This window comes from Schistocerca serialis, chromosome 7, assembly GCF_023864345.2.
Source record: "Schistocerca serialis cubense isolate TAMUIC-IGC-003099 chromosome 7, iqSchSeri2.2, whole genome shotgun sequence".
Taxonomy (NCBI): domain Eukaryota; kingdom Metazoa; phylum Arthropoda; class Insecta; order Orthoptera; family Acrididae; genus Schistocerca; species Schistocerca serialis.
In genome coordinates, this window is record NC_064644.1 from 514,420,380 (window position 1) to 514,443,768 (window position 23,389).

Sequence of the window (23,389 nt, forward strand, 5' to 3'; positions counted from 1 at the left end):
AGTGACCCTATTTGCCACTGAGACTTCATAAACTGATGAAAGTTGTCCAACACTTGGGGTTTCAACCAGCCAGCCATGTTGTAACAGATAGTCGGTTTTTGCATTACTGACACGTCTTGTTCCTGAACCCGCAATGTTTTCCACTCATTAGGTGTCCCCACGTGAAGATGCTTCCTGGCACAATCTATTGTCCCCGTTGTGTTCGTACCATAGAACGGCATCTACTGACGTTGTGGACAACTCTTAGACTTTGGCCAGGCCAGAAGCCTCTGCAAAAACGTTCGGCATGATATGACAGACTCCACTGCGGAGGAGGCTTGGGGAAAATCCAGTATTCCATTAAAGATTGCCAGGAAGCGAAGGAGTGGCACCAGTGCAGAACGGACACACCTCACAAGGACAGCTCATCGAACGCCTGTCGCTGTTACGGTACGACACTTTTGTGCCCACAGTATTGAAGTCTCGCCCGCCACGTTTAATACGTGTAAAGCCATTCCCGAAATGAAATTTGGGTTGGATGACACAATAGTAACTAATATTGTGCCTCAAAGCTAGGAAACAATGACTATTGGCTACCCATTTTCAGGATTTAAAGGACCTGTCCACTAGACTTTCCAGAAATATGTAATTGGTTCATAGTTACTACTCATTACAGACGGTTAACTCACTGGACGTGATGGAAGTAGAAACACCAATTTCAATAAAAGGATAAACATCCAATATCCACCGTGTAACAGTTACGAGGTCCTGCTAACGATCTTACTAAAAGCAATCCAGTATGCGCCAAGCGTCTACTTGCCGAGCGTATCTGCACACTAATACGTGAAAGACTGATTTTTAATATGCTGCCTGACAGAACTCGCTATTCGTGACGAGTTCCAAAAGCCTCAGCACTGAGAAACAAATATTACTTTTGTGTCCCATGACAAACAGAACACATTTTCAAGAGTCTCGCTTTGCCAGGTAGTAAAAGAAGCACATGCTACGGGAATACCAGACAGAGTGGTCATCTGATGGTACAGTTCTTAGCTGCTGAAACTCAGTCTGCTGTCCTCTTCGGTGAGACATGTCAGGCGCCAGACCTGCGCTGCCTGTGTGTCAACGATGAATCGCAACGAGGTTTAGAGTGAACTTTCTGGTGTATAACGTCGGTTACTCTTTGAAGCGAAAAGAGCAGCTGTGTGTGCACTGAAAAAAAAAAAAAACTGTGGCTACCTCACCCTGCTATTCACCACAGTTCTTGCAATCGCAGACAGGGAAAATAAACCTGCTCACGTTTTCGGGATAGGTAAATGTTAACAGGCTGCCGAGATTTTAAATTGTTTATTCAGTCATATAAGGCTTCGGCAATGTCCCTACATGTAGTGGTTCCCTCATTTGTTGGATACAGGGAAAGGTGGGAAAATATCACATCTCTAATAAGAGGGGAATGAAGAGTACTAAAAATATTGATATATTATGAAACTGGAATTAATAAGCATATAGACGAGGACAGCTTTCACTGACATTACTCAGTGAAAAACGACACAGAAACGAAAACTATAGGTAGGTGTTCAATACAGAACTACTATCGAGCAGGAGAGAGACCACCCATCGTACCAAGAGAATAGATGAAGCAGACAGTGGGGGAGGTTCTGCTTACACATACCACATGGCTGGCGTTGTTGGTTTGCTGTCGTACCGTAATCTGGGATGAAGTAGATCAAAATTTGAAATTTTCTTACAAAATGAGGACTCTGATGATTAATGAGAATCTGAAAAATATCTATTTTACATTTATTATCTTACAGACAACCCCCAAAAGACCGGCCGGAGTGGCCGAATGGTTCTAGGCGCTACAGTCTGGAACCGCCCGACCGCTACTGTCGCAGTTTCGAATCCCGCCTCAGGCATGGATGTGTGTGACGTCTTTAGGTTAGTAAGGTTTAAGTAGTTCTAAGTTCTAGGGGACTGATGACCTCGGAAGTTGAGTCCCATAGTGCTCAGAGCCATCTGAACCATTTGAACGCCCCCAAAATAATATTTTTAGAGAACACGGTTACAAACAAACAAAATTCTACAATACTGATCCACTTTACCTCACTACTTGAGATAAATGAATCACGTATGGTTTCTCGTGTTTAAATCACTTTAACCCATCCAAGTCGTAAAGTGGAGCATTGTAAGACTTTTTGGAAGACATAATGCTATACATTTGAGTAGAAAAAACTTTGATATTAAAATTAGAATCGAAAAGACAGTTACATGACTTCTACAGGACTCTACAGAGCTTGAATATAAAACCAACAACATAACAATGTTGTCACGTCACGTGTGGCGATTCGGCAATTCTATCTAAGCCAAATTGTTCACTGCAAAGTTTGAGACAGAATATTGGTCCCTACTCAAACATTCACGTTCATCTTTACCTTCCAGTTATGTTTTGTAAGGAAGCTGCCGGAATGTCAGCAACAGCAGGGTGCGCAAAATGTGTCTAATTCTAGTCATCTTTTTTCCTTAAAAAATGGTCACTGCTGTGTCTTTATCTGCGTCCAGCACGATGCCAGGCATCCCAGATATGCTCAATAGTGTTCGTGTCTGGGGAGTTTGGTGGGCAGCGGAAATGTTTCAAATCAGAAGATTGTTCCTGGAGCCACTCTGTAGCAATTCTAGACAAGTGGGATGTCGCATTGTCCTGCTGGAACTGCCCAACTCCATCGGAATTCACAATGGACATGAATGGATGCAGGTGATCGGACAGGATGCTTTAATACGTGTCACCTGTCACAGTCGTATCTAGACGTATCGGGAGTTCCATATCACTCCAACTGCACGCGCCCCACACCATTAGAGAGCTTCCACTAGCTTGATGGATTCACGAGGTTGTCTCCATACCCGTACACTTCCATCCACTCGACACAATTTGAAACGAGACTCGTCCGACCAGGCAACATGTATTCAGTCATCAATGTCCAATGTCGGTGTTGACGGGATAGGGTAGGGCGTAAGGCTTTGTGTCGTGCAGTGATCAAGGTTACAAGAATGGGCCTTCGGCTCCGAAAGTCCATATCGACGATCTTTCGTTGAATGGTTCACACGTTGACACTTGTTGGGGGCCCTGAATTGAAATATGCAGCAGTTTGGGGAAGAGTTGCACTTCTGTCACGTTGAACAGTTCTATTCAGCCGTCATTAATTCCGTTCTTGCAGGATGTTTTTTCCGGCCGCAGCGATGTGGGAGATTTGATATTTTACCGGATTCCTGATATTCACGGTACACTCGTAAAATTGTCGTACGGGAAAATCCCCGCTTCATTGCTATTTCGGAGATGCTGTGTCCCATCGCTCGTGCACCGATTGTAGCACCACGTTTAAACTCACTTAACTCTTGATAATCAGCCATTGTGGCAGCAGTAATCGATCTAACAACTGCGCCAGACAATTGTCTTGCCGACCGCAGCGCCGTATTCTAACTGTTTACATGTCTATGTATTTAGATACGTTTGCCTATAACAGTTTCTTTGGCTCTTCAGTATATAAAGATTTATGGAGCATTGCGGTGGGGGGGGGGGGGGGGGACCTATTTTCTTTGAGAGAACCACATCAAGAAACAGATTTGGACTAAGCAGTCATCTTAGGTTTGATTCTATGTCATTAAGGAAAGATCTCAAGGAAACTAATAAATTTTTCCTTGGTTCAGAAATATAGAAATCTATTTACTGAGAATTGCTTTGCCTGCTACAATATGGCTGTCAGCGAGCAGCTGTATCCCTGCAAGTGCCGGTGCTCACGTACATGCCAAGCAAATCTCATAAGTACGGGCTAAATACAGGCTTTTGTGTGATGCTGACAAGCACTGCTTTCTGAACGGATTTTCTAACCGGAACAAACATGAATGTCGTGACCCGAGCTGAAACTAAAAGGAACAAATTAAGTTACTTGCCTCACGGCGAGACTTAATCCTCAGAGTAGTAGATGAGCTTGATGGCCCCTACAAACTGCAGCAGGAGTCAATCTCGCCTTGCAGGCATTCGGTACCGGTGCGAAATGGACCACTTATACAACTCGAGCAACAATCTTCTCACAGTATATCAAGCGAAAAAGACAAGAAAAGTCATTATTCTGAGTAATATGCGTGTTGGACGTCAGGTCATTGAGAATTCAGGGAAGAAATTTACACAAACGAAAAGTTTTGTAATGGAACTAAAGGTGGAGTCGATGCCAGAACTCTTAGCCAATCCCAGCTTAAAAAATCCTCTCCACTCCTTTATCCCTAAACATTTCCAAATATTTATAATTCGTAAGTGAAATTGTTTGTTCTTATGTTGTTGTTACTTGATTGAAATAAACAAGAAAACACGCGTAGCATTTTAGTCACATGCTGCATTTTATAATCTTTTACATATACTCGGAACCTACCTTATTTGCCTACAAAAGTAAAAATAGTAATAGTACTCATACACACAATATGTTTGGACTCTACTTCAATCTTTCTTTAAAGAAAAGCAATGTAACATTGTTTAACTTGCTTGTTTTAATGATGTTTGGCGAAAGATGATGGTTCAGATGGCTCTGAGCACTATGTGACTTAACATCTGAGGTCATCAGTCTCCTAGAACTTAGACCTACTTAAACCTAACTAACCTAAGGACATCACACTCATCCATGCCCGAGGCAGGATTCGAACCTACGACCGTAGCGGTAGCGCGGTTCCGGACTGAAGCGCCTAGAACCGCTCGGCCACACCGGCCGGCTTTGACGAAAGACTGAGGAATTTCTTCCGTAAAATTTAAAATAAAAAACTTCTAAAAATTTATTTTTGACAGTGTACTATTCATTTTAAAGACGAAACTATCCTTCCTAAACGTGTTGTTAACATGGCGACACCCAAAACACCACCAAGATACCAATAAAACGGTGGTTTCCTACTTTGTGTCAAAAATAATCTACATGGTACTTCAAGAGGTATGCCGAAGTTCGGTACTTCTGGTGTTAAAGAACAACAGCGGCTGGAAGCGTAGTGCAGGTAACACAGATGATGGATACAATGTTTCACTCAACACATTTATCGTGCTCTTTAAAAACTGCTTCCTATTAGAACGTTTAAAACAGGGTACTAAACTAACAGGCAACTTGGGTAGCTGACTAGTGGAATAAAAATATCACGTAGAATAAAGAGGGGTTTATATCAGTCACAATAGAGAAGCAGTAGTCCACTACATACTGCGTTATAAGATGCTTAAAATGTTATTAGGAAGTTAAAAAGCATGTAGTATGCGAAGAAAATCAGTAATTCTCAGAGTAAATTAAAATTGTCGACCATGAAGGAAGCGTCTGGCCAGTAGCGCCAAGTCGAGGACGTGAAGTGAATATGTAATAAAAATGTTTTTCTTTCTGGTGGGTCAGATGTATGTACATTATTTAACAATCACTTTATAAATATAGTATGTGAATTGCATAAATCCTTAGTTTCTATAAGATTTCACGTAATTTTCTAAGAAAATTCTTTTCTAAGATCGCTTTCTGAAATACTCCTCCATGATAACTGACATGGGTTATCTAGTAGCACACTAAAGCACTGTACTGCACAAGTTGGCACGGTCCTTAGCCATATTTCAGATTTTCCTTTTGGAATGGTCAGTTTCCTTAACAATTAAAGTAGTCAATAGTGAAACCGCTTGAAAAAAATTAGACTATTTTAGATCTATTTTGTGCCATCGGTGTTTGTAAAAGTTATTGAAAAGCTCTATATATAATGGTAATTGATCATTTCAGTTCACATAACTTGCTGTTAGACGTACAGTTTGGTTTTAGAAGTGGTTTGACAACTGAAAATCTGTATTGTTTTTTTTGTGGAGAACTGGACGGATTAAACAAAACGTCGTGGATACTAGACCTTCTCTTTGATAAGCTAATGAGTTTTATTGTGTTGAGTACAAAATATTTTTGCATAAGTTAGGAAATAGGAGGATTAGCTCAAGTTGTTTTTTCTCACATTTATGAACAGAAAGCAAAATGTCATTCTCCACAGTAATGAGAAAGATTGTGAGGAGGCGCCTGATATTAAGTGCAACGTGGGCAATGTATCAAATAGTGAAGTTGAAGTTCATGGGTACAGAAAATAAATTGATGGTAAACGACAGATAGGTTTCTACAGTGTCTTACAGTTCGGCTAAAACTGACACTCCAAATATGCAGAATGGGCATATAATTAGTGATTCTGAGCAGTCCAGTTTTCAAGGTGTTCATATAAATGGTAAGCTGTCATGGGAAGCACATGTTCAGGATATTATCAAAAAATGAATGAAAGTATGTCTGCCGTTTGAACAGTATCCGCAATAAGTGGCAATCCAACACGAAAATTAGTTTATTTTGCTTATTTTCATACACATATGACTTATGGTGCCAAATTATGGAGTAACTCTTGCCATTCACAGATATAGTTTTGGCTCAGAAATTGGCAGTTTTAGCAAAATGTGGCGTAAGTCGGTGAACCTCTTATCGACCCCAAATCATGAGTCCGGGAATTTTGACACTGGCCTCTCGACACATATTTTCTTTTAATGCCATTTGTTATTAAGAATGTCAGCTTAGTTCCAATAATTAACAGATTTCACTTAGTTAAGGGGCTCCGGAAAGGCTCAAAATCATGAAAAGTTCAATTTTTACTTTTTTGCGTTTTCTGAATCTGCAGACTATTATCTTTTAATAGATATATAATTTATTCAATTCCGAAGACTACAACTATTTTTAAATTTTTTTGAAATGTGTTCTACATGGGTGTGTCCCACTGTGGCGCTGTTAAACTGCTGTCAAATGGTGTTATTATTAGCGTCCGTGTTCATCAGGTACATTTTAGTGATGTGAGATAAAGTATGTGTTGTGGCTAACCTGTGATGGTTCAATATATATCGCTGGTGTGATTGTCAATTGTTTCATGTTTATTTACTCTGTCGTTATCTCGAAAATATTCGTAATTAATTCTGTTTCTTGAGTCTCTGTTTTGTTGAAGTATAATAATGAGTAAAAGTAAAGTTATTAGAAATCCTCTGAAGGCTTTTAAGAATAGGAGAAATGTTGGAAAGCCAAAGGTATGTGTTATTACTGTAAACAATAAAGACGATAACCAAGTGAGTGAACCTAACCTCTCAAGTACACCTGCCCATAGCAGTCAAAGGGGAAAGAAAATACTTCACAGAAGAAGCTTGGTTCAATGAGTGAAAACTATGAATGTTTTATGGGCGAATCGGATGTGAATGAAATATTTGATATGTCGGTTCTCAAAGGAATTTTTTCAAACTGTGTAAGATGTATTCATTGTAGTGAAGTTGGTCTGGAACTCTCCATAATAAAGCACGTAGGACTTGCTAGTGAAATACAACTGAAATGTGATAAGTGTTCATACATGACCACCTTTTGGAACAGTGTTGCAGTAACTGCAACTGAAGAAAATGGTAGCAAAATCTACGAACACAACAACGAGCGATGCTTGCTTTAGACAAGGAACGCCTTCGGGCTGCAGACAGGGCTGTAAAGAGTCTAGAAATACAAGCAAGAGTAAACAGGAGGAGGAACAAGAGGAAGCTGGAGGAGGAGTTTGCAGAGGATGAAGATAATCCATCCTATGGACCTGGAATGCACTAAAAAGTTAATCCAATCTTTGTCGCTCGATTCCCAAAACTTTTATTTTCTCATACTAATTACACGTTTTCTAAGGATCTTCCAAACATATTTGTTTCAAACTTTCAGTAAATGTTACACAGTACCTTCTGCATAATTTAACACAGCCTTTTTGCAAAAAACTGTATATTTTTGAATATATAAATAAAAAATTGCAAAAAAATGTTGTGAATTTTCATTACAATTGAAAAAAAATCATCTTTAATAACCGAACTAAAATTTTGTAAAATCCCTGTGTTAAGTTGTAGCCCATATTCCAATAAATAATCTGTAAAAAGTTCAACTTCGTACCTCAAATACTTTGTGAGGAAAGATGTAATTTATAAGCGTTATTTTAACATTGCAAGTATAGGGCGTTCCGGAGCCCCTTAATACTGGGCAGAAATGCGGTGCGCATTTGGATCGCATCTCCTTCAATCTAACGCAGAAGACGAGCAATATTCTGCTGCTTACACTTCCGGTGAGCTACAGCAAGGAATAAAAAATCTTAGCAGTAATTCTCCACCTTTCAAATCTAAATTAAAGAATTAGCTTATGAAACATTTGTTCCTCGTTAAAATTTAAGTAATGTCCTGTGTTATGTGGTGGAGTGCTCAGCACCTCGTCTGTATAGGGCTCATGTAATTTTTTTTGTTTATTACCACTGAGATTTGCCTGTCAGTTCGGTATCACGGAGGCTAAGATTTAAATAAAAAAAAAATGTCCGTCCATGACGTGCAATGAATGACATGTATCACATACCACTGTGACGCATCATGCTCTGACACTACGATACTGTATTCTTCAGCAGCCTTCACTATGCGTTATTTCCGGTTAAGCGTATGAGCAAACCTTGTTCCGCCCTGATCCACCATTTACGACTAGGAGTTCTTTCTCATAAACGCAGTGTCGCCTACAAACGCGCTTAGGTGCAACCATGCAGCCTCCTCTCCATCATCATTTGGGCTGCAGTACACTAAAATCATGTCTATCCGCTCACGAAATGAGTATTGTGGTATGATTAAGAGCGGCTATTGTCAGATAAGCCACCAGCACAGCGCAGGTGATACGTTCTTGGCAGATTAATATAGGAACCCTTCACAGTCAGTGGAGAATACCACGCCTAATAACGAGATCCTATCGGTTAATTCTAAACTGCGCAGACGCACTGAATAATGCAGACGCTGTCAAAAAACTGCAAGCCGTAAAAAAGTCCCATGTAGACACCTGACTGTAACTGATTTCTCGCTAATAATTCTGTTCTGTTAGTTTAACTTGTGCGTAGAAATGACTCATCAGATACATATGATCAGATTGGTCCTATTAATGTTCAGCGTAACATCCAGCATCGATATGTCATCGACACTGAAACTTCTCATCTGGCTAAAACTGCGCTAGAGACAGAGGCAAGAACTCAACCACCTCGGTATCTATGGGTGGTGCTCTTAACAGCAGCATTATCCGTCAAAACAGTAATACACTTAAGACAAAGAATACAAGTGGCTGTTCACATGCCGAGTGAGTAGTCTTCCAAGTACACTATGTTAATATCTTACAGCATATAAATAGGTTCACAATATGTTTCACTGTAGACAGAAATATTGGGTTCTTCCCTGCTGAAGAAGTTTGATCTCTCTACATTCTTCTTCAAATTATTATTTTCCCCCTGAGCTCTCTGTCATATGACCCATGGGGATAACTGAATCAGATTTGTGCTTCTTTCAGGCGTACTTTATAACAAATGTATAATTTCTCCACGATGATATTTGACGAAGTAAGTTCAGTCTTGCATGACTAATTTGTCGGAAGCTCTCGGCAACGATTTTAGATAATCTCGTGGCAATAACTGTGGACTTTACAAATTAAAGAAAGTAGTACGCTATGACTATAATACCAATGAGTCACAGTTGGAATCAGCCAACTCAAACTAGTACCTGTGAGTAAGAATTTGTAGGGATATGGAATGGAATGATCGCATAGGCTCAGTCACGGGTAAAAGTGACCGCAGACTTCGGTTTATTGGCAGAATACGAGGGAAATGAGACTGCTCACTCGTGCGACCCATTGTAGAATATTGCTCAAGTGTGTGGGGCCCGTGACAAATACACTGAAGGCGGGTATTGAACATATACAGACAAGGGCAGCACGAATGGTCACAGAGTTCTCTGACACGTGAGAGACTGTGACAGAGACGCTGAGGGAACGGAACTGGCAGCCTCTTGAAGACAAGCGTAAACCATCCTGAGAAAGCCTACGTGCAAAGTTTCAATAACTGGCTTTAAATTATGACACCTGGAATATGCCCCAATAACATGTCCCGTAACGATCGTGAGGATAAGATTAGATTAATTACAGCACGCACGGAAGCATTTAAGCAGTCATTGTGCACGTGTTCCACACGTAAATGGAAAGCGGTAGAAAACTCAATGACTGGTACAGGGGCCCTGCCCTCTGCCATGCGCTTCACAGTTGTTTGCAGATTACAGATGTAGTACATAATAACAAGGCCAGGTACAGGCTAAATATTGTTGAACACTATACGAATCATGGATGTTCATTGTGCTCTTTATTTTGACTGCCGTTCTATACGGTGGTGACTAAATCAGATCGAGAGTTTTTCATTCTACGATGTAAGCTATCTGCATCAGTTTTGAGGGAGATAGAGAATAGACAGGCAATACTGCTGCAAAATAGGGTGGTTCCTGGAAGACTGCAGTTCTTTTTAAGGAGGCAGCAGGTTTTTATCATGGGAGGAAAAGAGAAAATTTGCCTATTAGCTCAAAAATGGCTCTGAGCACTATGGGACTTAACATCTGAGGTCACCAGTCCCCTAGAACTTAGAACTACTTAAACCTAACCAACTTAAGGACATCACATGCATCCATGCCCGAGGCAGGATTCGAACCTGCGACCATAGCGGTCACGCGGTTCCAGACTGAAACACCTAGAACCGCTCGGCCACTCCGGCCGGCTGCCCGTTAGCAATGCGGTATAAATGACATAAGCAGAAATCACTGGCTGTAAATGCACACATGTGTATAGGAATGCAGGAGCTCGACTTTTAACACCAATGAAAAAGCACGTTAACTTTAATGACCTGCGAATGAAAGAAGCACTCAGAGAAATTTAATAAACACATTTGGCAGTTGACGATGGAAGATACCTTGCGCCACGAAATTTTACAGCAAACGTTTCGACTGGCGAAACGACGTACACAAGATTCGATGCTGCGCCGCATTACTGACCTCTTGCAGGCAGTGTAAGGCGTAGCTGTATCACGTAAAGTCTGAGAAAGACGCAACATTGAATCTTTCGCATATCGATACCTCTTACATAGAGATAGCAAAAAGAAGGCGGTACAAATAGGGTATAGGTTGCTATTGTGTAGACATTCCCTTATTTGATGGGCTAAATAGACATTTCCTGATTCAAGAATGAATACAGTCTTCTTATTTGGCCCTTTGTGCGTCGTGCATGGTCGGAGATCACCACAGGGAACTATGAGCTATAAATTATCCGTAAAGACTAAATTGAATAGTGCTAAAGGAGAGAGTTTTTACGGCTTCGTTAGCGTACACCATCGTTGAGTAGCGGCCATACCCATTTTGATGAAACTTCATCCAGGAAGAAAGTAATAACATTTACCTTTAGCCATTGCCTGTTACACACGTAATTCAGATACTTTTGTTTTAGCCAATCGGCTGTCAAGCAACGCAACGCATCGAGGGGGACGAGGGTTCAAATCCAGATTTACATCTTCATTCCTTCCTTCCATTCCTTTGTTGTTTTCAGCTTTGTTTCCTCCTCCTCATGAGTGAGTGGGGATTTATGTAGCGTCCTTGTGCCTTTAAAATCTTAATGACGAATGAACAAGCGACAAGTAAAGATACGTAGTGGACTGGGATTCGAACCCGGGATCTCCTGCTTACTAGGCAGGTGGGGTAGCCGGGGCATAGTGTTATGGCAACTGCACCGACTACTTCGGGTTGCCTCACGGAAGATCCACACTCCCTTCCCTAGTCCATGTATAGGACCTCCATATTCGCTCTTCCGAGATTCCCACAGGAGGTCGGACATACTTGTGCAGCCGCACTGAAGAAGGTGGATTCAGTGCCCAGCTAGGGCTATCAAGTGATATGAATCTGCGGTGTCCGTTCTTTCGGACATTTCTGAAAGAACAGACACCTCACGTTCATATAATAGAAATGTAATCAATGTAAGTTCCCTCTCAGAGTTTTGGAATGACCATCAGTTACATAGTACCTTTGGACCAAAAAATACCTTTCTTCTGCCACATTTATTCGAGTGTCTCCAGTCTTTCATTGCGTATTTATCTGTGTAGCCATACAGACTTTGGATGTCTCTAAGTTTATTCCGTTTATAATCTCTCATCATTCGTAAATGATTCTGAAAAGTTGCCTAATAAAGTATGTTTCACCGATGGAAACAACTAAATTAACGAGGGATATCAAAATGGAAAACTAAAATAGTAACCCTCCAGTATACAGGGTGTTCGGAAATTTCCGTTACAGACTTCTAGGACTTTCAGACGGGAGTGAGTACATGATATTCTGAATAGGGTTCCACGCCAATAAATGTACTGTTGCCGCTCTTTGACGGTTTCAGTTCAGATGTGCAATTCCCGTCCACGACTGCTGAGGAAAAGAGGAAGTCTCAGAGATGTTTGTCCTGGTATACAGGGTGGTCCATTGATTGTGACCGGGCCAAATATCTCACGAAATAAGCGTCAAACGAAAAAACTACAAAGAACTAAACTCGTCTAGCTTGAAGAGGGAAACCAGATGGCGCTATGGTTGGCACGCTAGATGGCGCTGCTATAGGTCAAACGTACATCAACTGAGCTTTTTTAAAAATGGGGACCCCCATTTTTTATTACGTATTAGTGTAGTACGTAAAGAAATATGAATGTTTTAGTTGGACCACTTTTTTCGCTTTGTGATACATGGCGCTGTAATAGTCACAAACATATGGCTCACAATTTTAGACGAACAGTTGGTAACAGGTACGTTTTTAAGTTAAAATACAGAACGTAGGTAAGTTTGAACATTTTATTTCGGTTGTTCCAGTGTGATACATGTACCTTTGTGAACTTATCATTTCTGAGAACGCATGCTGTTACATTACTTGCCGGCCCCGGTGGCCATGCGGTTCTAGGCGCTGCAGTCCGGAACCGCGGGACTGCTACGGTCACAGGTTCGAACCTGCCTCGGGCGTGGGTTTGTGTGATGTCCTTAGGTTTGTTAGGTTTAAGTAGTTCTAAGTTCTAGGGGACTGATGACCTAAGATGTTAAGTCCCATAGTGCTCAGAGACATTTGAACCATTTTTACATTACCTGTAAATACCACATTAACGCAATAAATGCTCAAAATGATGTCCGTCAACCTCAATGTATTTGGAAATACGTGTAACGACATTCCTCTCAACAGCGAGTAGTTCGCCTTCCGTAATGTTCCCACATGCATTGACAATGCGCTGACGCATGTTGTCAGGCGTTGTCGGTGGATCACGATAGCAAATATCCTTCAACTTTCCCCACAGACAGAAATCCGGGGACGTCAGATCCGGTAAACGTGCGGGCCATGGTAGAGTGCTTCGACGAACAATCCACCTATCATGAAATATGCTGTTCAATACCGCTTCAACCGTACGCGAGCTATGTGCCGCACATCCATCATGTTGGAAGTACATCGCCATTCTGTCATGCAGTGAAACATCTTGTAGTAACATCGGTAGAACATTACGTAGGAAATCAGCATACATTGCACCATTTAGATTGCCATCGATAAAATGGGGGCCAAGTATCATTCCTCCCATAATGCTGCACCATACATTAACCCGCCAAGGATACTGATGTTCCACTTGTCGCAGCCATCGTGTATTTTCCGTTGTGCAATAGTGCATATTATGTCGGTTTACGTTACCGCTGTTGGTGAATGACGCTTCGTCGCTAAATAGAACGCGTGCAAAAAATCTGTCATCGTCCCGTAATTTCTCTTGTGCTCAGTGGCAGAACTGTACACGACGTTCAAAGTCGTCGCCATGCAATTCCTGGTGCTTAGAAATAGGGTACGGGTGCAATCGATGTTGATGTAGCATTCTCAACACCGATGTTTTTGAGATTCCCGATTCTCACGCAATTTGTCTGCTACTGATGTACGGATTAGCCGCGACAGCAGCTAAACCACCTGCTTGGGCATCATATGCAGGTCGTGGTTGACGTTTCACATGTCGCTGAACACTTCCTGTTTCCTTAAATAACGTAACTATCCGGCGAACGGTCCGAACACTTGGATAATGTCGTCCACGATACCGAACAGCATACATAGGACACGCCCGTTGGTCATTTTGATCTCAATAGCCATACATCAACCCGATATCGACCTTTTCTGCAATTGGTAAACGGTCCATTTTAACACTGGTAATGTAACATGAAGCACCGCACTGGCGGAATGTTACGTGATACCACGTACTTATACGTTTGTGACTATTACAGTGCCATCCATCACAAAGCGAAAAAAGTGGTCCAACTAAAAAATTCATATTTCTTTACGTACTACACTAATATGTAATAACTAATGGGAGTTCCTGTTTAAAAAACGCAGTTGATATCAGTTTGACCTATGGCAGCGCCATATAGCGGGCCAACCATAGTGCCATCTGGTTTCCCCCTTCAAGCTTGACGAGTTTCGTTCTTTGTAGTTTTTTCGTTTGATGCTTATTTCGTGAGATATTTAGCCCGGTCACTATCAATGGACCACCCTGTATAACGAGGTAGACAGGATGACGTGTACTACATCAGATGGTCAGCTGTTATCACTTAAAGTCTGCCTTGCTGCGACACCTATTTAATGTCTGTGCGTCTTCCATGCGGTAAATATGGTTCCGTACACGTTTTCGGAATACACAGACATGCTCCTTGTGTATGATGAAGCTCGAGGTAACGGAAGAGCTGCTAGTCGGCTCTATGACGAGCATTTTCCGCAGCGTAACACGCCGTAGTACAAACTGTTTGCCAAAGTTATGCTGCGGCTTTGAGGAATAGGTACCTTCACCGTGAGGAGACAGGACTGTGATGCTTTACGACATCGTCATACGCTCGAATTTGAAGAAGATGTACTGCATCGCGTTGAAAAAAAAAAAACCATCAAATAGTACTCGAACAATTGCGCGTGCAACGGGTGTTAATCACAGTGTCGCCTGGGACACTCTGAGCGAGCAACAATTACATCCGAACCACTTACAAAAGGTATACGCTACGGGTCCAGCCGACTTTCCACAATGCGTTGCCTGTTGCATGTGGTTTCTGCATCGCTGCATCGACACACCTCCTGTTTCCAAGTCGAGTTCTCTCCACAAATTAATGTAAGTTCACGAGGGACTTCGTTCTGAATTCGCGAAACACTATGTTTGTGCAGACAAAGACTTGGAAGTTACACAGGTCACACCAAAATTCAAGAAAGGTACTAGGTTTAATCCACTAAATTACACCCCAATCATTAACATAATTTGGTAGAACATACATTCTGTTTAAACATTAAAAATTACCTCGAAGAAAACGATCTCTTTACACAAAGACAACACGGATTTAGAGAACATCGTTCTTGTGAAACATAACTAGCTCTTTACTCACACGAAGTGTTGTGTGCTATTAACAAGAGACTTCAAAATGATTCCGTATTTCTAGATTTGGAAAAGGCTTTTGACACTGTACCACGCACGCGGCTTGTAGGGAAATTGCGTGCTTTTGGAATATCATCTCAGTTACGTGACTGGATTCGTGATTTCCTGTGAGAGAGGTCACAGTTCGTAGTAACTGACGGAAAGTAATCGAGTAAAAGAGAAATGATTTGAGGCGTTCCCCAAGGTAGTGTTATAGGCCCTTCCTTTTCCTTATCTACATAAACCACTTAGAAGACAATCTGAGCAGACGTCTTACGGCAAGTTGAAAAAGAGAAGAGTCAGAGAAAATGATATATACGTGGGCATGATAAACCCTTTCCCTCAAAAATATTTCTGTCTTTCATACCACTCCTGTGTTACCACAGATGACGTGTCACTGATGTCATTTGTACTAAGACTGCAGTACACGCTTTGTTCCTATTTGTTTCCACCGCCCAGATTGGAATGCATGAGTTCTAATAGAAGTTCACCAACCTGCAGTCTCCAACATTTGTTGTCCCTAGCGCAGAAAACAGCACGTAGGTCGTGAATACGTTATCTGGAGGCTGTAAGAAATCTTTGCGAGGAGCTGTTGTTTTAGCAATGATTAAATTTCCAATCATTTTGATTGTACGAGATGCCACTCGCTTTTTATTAGCAGAACACGGGAAACTGCGCAATTATGTTCCACTTCAGAGTCACAAATGATTTCCATTTTTCAGCAAATTAATGAACTGCATATTTCCGTAGTAACTGTCACATTGTTCTCAACAATAAGTTCCAACTAACCATATACTGCTAATAAAGTCTTAACTAAGACGAACCGCGGCGAACAACATGTCTGTCCTCCGGCACTGCCGAACCAGCTCTGACCTTACAGCCGAACCACTTCGCCCGCTATCCAAGTTAGGCGCTATCCGAAGATTACTGAACTGCTTCGTCCGCATTTTCGTTTGTCAGTTGTTTATTATTCTGCTCGTCACTAATACTTGAGAAATAATGGAATGATAGCACACTATTGAGAAATGCTTTAATTTGAAATTCAAGTAAATATCCTGTTTAATTTTTCGCATGTTAATAATAGAAGATTACCATTTTGGTGCAAAACTTCGGATCGCAGCAACCAGTCGCGGAGAAAGACCACAATTTGGGCGGTCTTTCTCACGATCCTTGTACCGAACAAACCATCTGCCATCGGTACCTCACACCACATTACGTCATCTTGCCACAGCTGCCTTCTCAACTGCTCTAAAAAGAGCTTCTTGTAGACGAATATGATGGCTGCAAAGCCAGAAATATTACAGTCTTAGGTTGTTTACAGATGATGCTGTCGTTTATCTACCAGTAAAGTCATCAGAAGAGCAAAAAATTGCAAAATGATTTAGAAATGACACCTGTATGGTGCAAAAATTGGCAATTGACCCTAAATAACGAAATGTGTGAGGTCATTTACATGAAGGCTAAAAGGAATCCGTTTAACTTCGGTTACACGATAAACCAGTCAAATCTAAAAGCCGTCAACTCAACTAAATACCTAGGAATTACAATTAGCAACAACTTAAATTGGAAGGAACCAATAGAAAATCTTGTGCGGAAGGCTAACCAAAGACTGCGTTTTATTGGCAGTACACTTGCAATATGTAACAGAGCTACTAAGGAGACAGCCTACATTACACATGTCCGTCCTCTTTTAGAATACTGCTGCGCGGTTCAGGATCCTTACCAGATACGATTGTCGGAGTACATCGAGAAAGCTCAAAGAAGGGCAGCACGTTTTGTGTTATCACGAAATAGGGGAGAGATTGTCACTGAAATTATGCAGGATTTGGGGTGGACATCATTGAAACAACGGCGTTTTTCGTTGTGGCGGAAACTTCTCACGAAATTTCAATCACCAACTTTCTCCTCAGAATGTGAAAATATTTTGTTCACGCCGACCCACATATGGAGAATCAATCGTCATAATAAAATAGGGGAAGTCAGAGCCGCACGAAAAGATAAAGGTGTTCGTTTTTTCCGCACGTTGTCCGAGATTGGAATAATAGAGAATTAGTATGAAGATGGTCCGATGAACCTTCTACCAGACACATAAAGGTGATTTGCAGACTATCCATGTAGATGTAGATGTAGACGAAAACACATGTTCAGGAACTTTAGCATCAGCTTGGTATTAACGTGTGAGCAGGTATTCTGGACGGTCATGTGCTTGTGTCATACTTTCTTCCACAGAAGCTAACTTGGCCTGCTTACTTGATCTTCCTACAAAACGTATTGGACCTGTTCTTGGAAGCTGCGCCATTGAACGTCCGCCAGGAAATGTGGTTTCAGCATGATGCTGCACCACGTCACTTCTCACGTGACGTCGGAGACAAATGGTTCAAATGGCTCTGAGCACTATGGGACTTAACATCTGGGGTCATCAGTCCCCTAGACTTAGAACTAACCTAAGGACATCACACACATCCATGCCCGAGGCAGGATTCGAACCTGCGACCGTAGTGGTCGCGCGGTTCCAGACTGAAGTGCCTAGAACCGCTCGGCCACATCGGCCGGTGGTCGGAGGCATCTCAATAGACGATATGGCGAAAGATGGTTAGGTTGAGGTGGTCCAATCGCGTAGCCGCCGCGATCGGCGGATTTAACTCCTGTGGGCTACATCATTTGGGGTCGTATGCCAAGTTTAATTTACGAGACTGCTGCAGACATAGAGGAAGATCTGTTGGCAAAGAGACACCAGGTGGAATGGAGAGTGTGTACCAGAATATGCTCCGTAGGTACAACGTCTGTAGCAATGTTGGTGGTCACCACATCGACACGCTGTTGTATTGCATCAGTACCGTACTGCATATAAAGTATGCTGATTTCTTTTTTCTTTTAGAATAATGTAAACACAACTGTCAATACAAACAAATGTGCTTAGGTAGTAAATGGATGTTATGCTCCCTTTCGAATTGTTAGCTGGCTAGTCCCGGCGGAGGTTCGAGTCCTCCCTCGGGCATGGGTGTGTGTGTTCGTCCTTAGGATAATTTAGGTTAAGTAGTGTGTAAGCTTATGGACTGATAAGCCTAGCAATTAAGTCCCATAAAATTTCACACACATTTGAACATTTTTTGAATTGTTAGCTAATAACTGTACTGAGTTATCCCTAGTTCAGTCTTCAAACAGAGGTGGACCAGTTAAAGGTCTAAATTGAAACTGTAGTAGAACAAAAATGATACGTTTCTGGTCGTGACCCCTATTCAAAATATTATGTACTCACTCCCATCATCAAGTCTTAAGAGCTTTTAACGGGAATTTACAAATACCCTGTATAAACCAATGGGAAATCTTCACTTTTTCTACGGTAGGATTCCGACATACAAGCTGATTCAGTTCCCCTAGCGATGTCGTTTCATACCACCCAGCATGTTAGAACAATGTTGTTGGCCAGTTCAGACAATGTTGTTGATCAGTTCACTCTGGTGATGTGAAGCACACTGTCAAAATGTCGCAAAATAAATCGTAAAGTATACGAAGACATCTTAGACGTATTATACAAATTTTGTTTATGAAACTATTTCAGCACGTTAACACGGTGGGTGATTTATGAATCTACTCTTTGAGTTATATGCCAGAAAGTTGTTACCTCCACACTTTCCGTTTTGATATCTCCTGTTAATTTCGTTGTTTCTGACGGTGAAACGCACATAATGAAGCAAAGTATCTGAAACTTTTACGAAAGATTTAGTACTATAAATGGAATAAATTTTCAGAGACATCAAAAAACTGTGTGACAATACCGCTAATTACACAAAGCAAGACGGGAGACACTTGGATAAGTATGGCAGAAGTAAGGTATATCTTGATCCAGAAACACCACGTAAGTCATGGTAATCCTCACTTTTTTTTCTACAGTATGGTTCCGTTTACTGGTGGTCCCCCAGAGCACTGAGAGGAACTTATACATCGAGTATGTGGCTGTCGCCTATCTTGATACCGTTCGTGGTACAGGCGTAATGTGGGTTGCATAAAATACATTGGTAGGAGCCGCTGAATTATCCTGTATATGTAGATTTGGCCTACAGAAGGCTAACCAGAAGGAGTGCAACGAGTACGTGCTGGTCATTAACGGATATCAGAGGACACCGCTTGTTGTATGGACGTCAATTCCACGTTCTGTTCTGTACAACTTGCTTCGAATTATGTACTTCGCACACCTGAAGCAGCGAACTACCGCTGCTGCCGCATTTACGCTCCCCGCCTCCCCAAGACAGGTGCCAAAGCGAACGGGCAGACATCAACAGATTAGCCTGACATGTTCCGAAACTACGTCTCAAAATCGGAGACTAATGACACACCGATGTGTTCTAGCCATGGTGTTGCCGTTGTGATCTTCAGTCCGAAGATATGTTTAATGCACTTGTCCATGATAGTCTATCTTGTGGAGTTAGTAGCTCTGTAAACGTATATTACGGTCGTGAGTGTTTGTTTTATATCTAACTTGGCTATCTCAGTGTGTACACTATGCTATTCATAGTAGCTTATCCATCTTTCTATTTGGTTACTCATTATCAGACCTACTCCAGAATTTTCTCTATTCGATTTTGTATTGGTAACTCTGTACTACTCTGACCAGAAATCCTGTTCATCTTGCCACCACACTTCTCTAACTGCCACTATATCTAACTTTTCCTTTTTCTCTTTTTAATTTCCATAACCCACCTCTGGAATATTTAACGCAACAGCATGTCATGATAATTAAGTCGTAGAGTGGAGCTGACGTCTTCAGGAATTATAACACCTGCACTTTCTCCTTGCTTTAAGCCATTCGCAGTAGCCATAACAAACCAAAACGGTGAACCATTCAGACTGTTGGCCCTGTAACTACTGAAAACGCTGCATCATCGAGCTCTAACTTACCAACAGATGCTCCTCCGACATAGCTGCACCTACGGTACTGCTATCTACACTACTGGCCATTAAAATAGCTGCACCAAGAAGAAATGCAGATGATAAACGGGTATTCATTGGACAAATATATTATACTAGAACTGACATGTGATTACATTTTCACGCAATTTGGGTGGATAGATCCTGAGAAATCAGTACCTCTGGCCGTAATAACGGCCTTGATACGCCTGGGTATTGAGTCAAACAGAGCTTGGATGGCGTGTACAGGTACAGCTGCCCATGCAGCCTAAACACGATACCAGAGTTCATCAAGAATAGTGACTGGCGTATTGTGACGAGCCAGTTGCTCGGCAACCATTGACCAGACGTCTTCAGTTGGGGAGAGATCTGGAGAATGTGCTGGCCAGGGCAGCAGTCGAACATTTTCTGTATCCATAAAGGCCCGTACAGGACCTGCAACATGCGGTCGTGCATTATCCTGCTGAAATGTAGTGTTTCGCAGGGATCGAATGAAGGGTAGAGCCACGGGTCGTAACACATCTGAAATGTAGCGTCCACTGTTCAAAGTGCCGTCAATGCGAACAAGAGATGACCGAGACGTGTAACCAATGGCACCCCATACCATCACGCCGGGTGATACGCCAGTATGGCGATGACGAATACACGTTTCCAATGTGCGTTCACCGCGATGTCGCCAAACACGGATGCGATCATCATGATGCTGTAAACAGAACCTGGATTCATCTGAAAAAATGACGTTTTGCCATTCGTGCACCCAGGTTCCTCGTTGAATACACCATCGCAGGCGCTCCTGCTTGTGATGGAGCGTCAACGGTGACCGCAGCCATGGTCTCCGAGCTGATAGTCCATGCTGCTGCAAACGTCGTCGAAGTGTTCGTGCAGATGGTTGTTGTCTTGCAAACGTCCCAATCTGTTGACTCAGGGATCGAGACATGTCTGCACGATCCGTTACAGGCATGCGGATAAGATGCCTGTCATCTCGACTGCTAGGGATATGAGGCCATTAGGATCCAGCACGGCGTTCCGTATTACCCTCCTGAACCCACCGATTCCATATTCTGCTAACAGTCATTGGATCTCGACCAACGCGAGCAGCAATGTCGCGATACGATACACCGCAATCGCGATAGGCTACAATCCGACCTTTATCAAAGTCGGAAACGTGATGGTGCGCATTTCTCCTCCTTATACGAGGCATCACAACAACGTTTCACCAGGCAACGTCGGTCAATTGCTGCTTGTGTATGAGTAATCGGTTGGAAACTTTCCTCATGTCAGCACGTGGCAGGTGTGGCCACCGGCGCCAGCCTTGTGTGAATGCTCTGAAAAGCTAATCATTTGCGTATCACAGCATCTTCTTCCTGTCGGTTAAATTTCGCGTCTGTAGTACGTCATCTTCGTGGTGTAGCAATTTTAATGGCCAGTAGTGTATATTGTTGAGACACGGAAGGCACGTCATCGATGGCAAAGTTCTTGGTTCTAGAGCGGATCCTAATGATGTGAAAAATATGTTCAGAAAACAATTAGTTTTTAAGTACTATATCATTATTCATGGAAGCTCCTAAGATCATGCATCACTGTTAATGCGGTTTACAGATGCATCTTGAAGTCATGATAAAAATACGAACATTGCTTTAGGCTTGGCCTTAAGAGAGACATAATCAAGGTGTAAATAAATATTGATTTTGATAAATGTGAATTTTACACTCTGAAGAGCCAAAGAAACTGGTACACCATCCTCATATCGTGCAGGGCCCCCGCGAGTACGCAGAAGCGCCGCAACATGACGTAGCATGGACCCGACTAACGTCAGAAATAGTGCTGGAGGGAACTGACGCCATGAATCCTGCAGGCCTGTCCATTAATCCGTAAGAGTACGACGGGGTGCATATCTTTTCTGCACAGCACGATCAAGGCATCCCAGATATGCTCAATAATGTTCATGTCTAGACAGTTCGGTGGCCAGCGGAGGTGTATAAACTCAGAAGACTGTTCCTGGAGACACTCTATAGCATATCTGAACGTGTGGTGTGTCGCATTGTCCTGCTGGAATTACCGAAATAGGTCGGAATACACAAAGGACGGATCATGTGATCAGACAGGATGCTTATATACGTGTCACCTGTCAGAGTCGTATCTAGACATATCAAGGGTCCCATATCACTCCATCTGCATACGCCCCACACTATTACAGAGACTCCACCAACTTGAACAGTTACCTACTGACAGGCAGGGTCCATGGATTCATGAGGTAGTCCCCATACCTGTACACTTTCATCCACTCGATACAATTTGAAACGATGATGATGATGTTTGGTTTGTGGGGTGCTCAACTAATTTGAAACGGGATTCGACTGACCAGGCAACATGTTTCCAGTCATCAACAGTCCAATGTCGGTGTTGACGGACGCAGACGAGGCGTAAAGCTTTGTGTCGTGTAGTCATCAAGGGTACATGCGTGGGCCTTCGGCTCCGAATGCCCATATCGATGATGTTTCGTTGAATGGTACACACTTTGACACTCGCTGATGGCCCAGCATTGAAATTTGCGGCAATTCGGAGAAGGGTTGCACTTCTGTCACGTTGAACGATTCCCTTCAATCGTCGTTAGTCCCGTTCTTGCAGGATCTTTTTCCGGCCGCAGCGATATCGGAGATTTGATGTTTTACCGGATTCCTGATATTCACTGTACACTCGTGAAATGATCGTACGGGAAAATCCCCATTTCATCGCTACCTCGGAGATGCTGTGTACCATCGCTCGTGCGCTGACTGTAACGCCACGTTGAAACTCACTTAAATCTTGATAACCTGACATTGCAGCGGCAGTAACCGATCTAACAACAGCACGTATCACATGTATTCTTAAATAGGCATTGCCGACCGCAGCGCCGTATTCTGCCTTTTTACGTATCTCTGTCTTTGAATGCGCATACCTATACAAGTTTCTTTGGCGCTTCACTGCGTAATTAATGCGAGGACAGTGAATGATCAAATTAGTGTGGCTGCACAACAAGCTCAGACTCGTACGTTAATAGGAGGAATGCCGAAGGTATTCAGTATAATGGGCAAGTGGTAATATATCAGTAGTGTGTGGCGTAAGTCGAGAATTTGGGGCTTACGATAGGGGTCGATGCGGTTGTCATGACCTCACTGTCCGA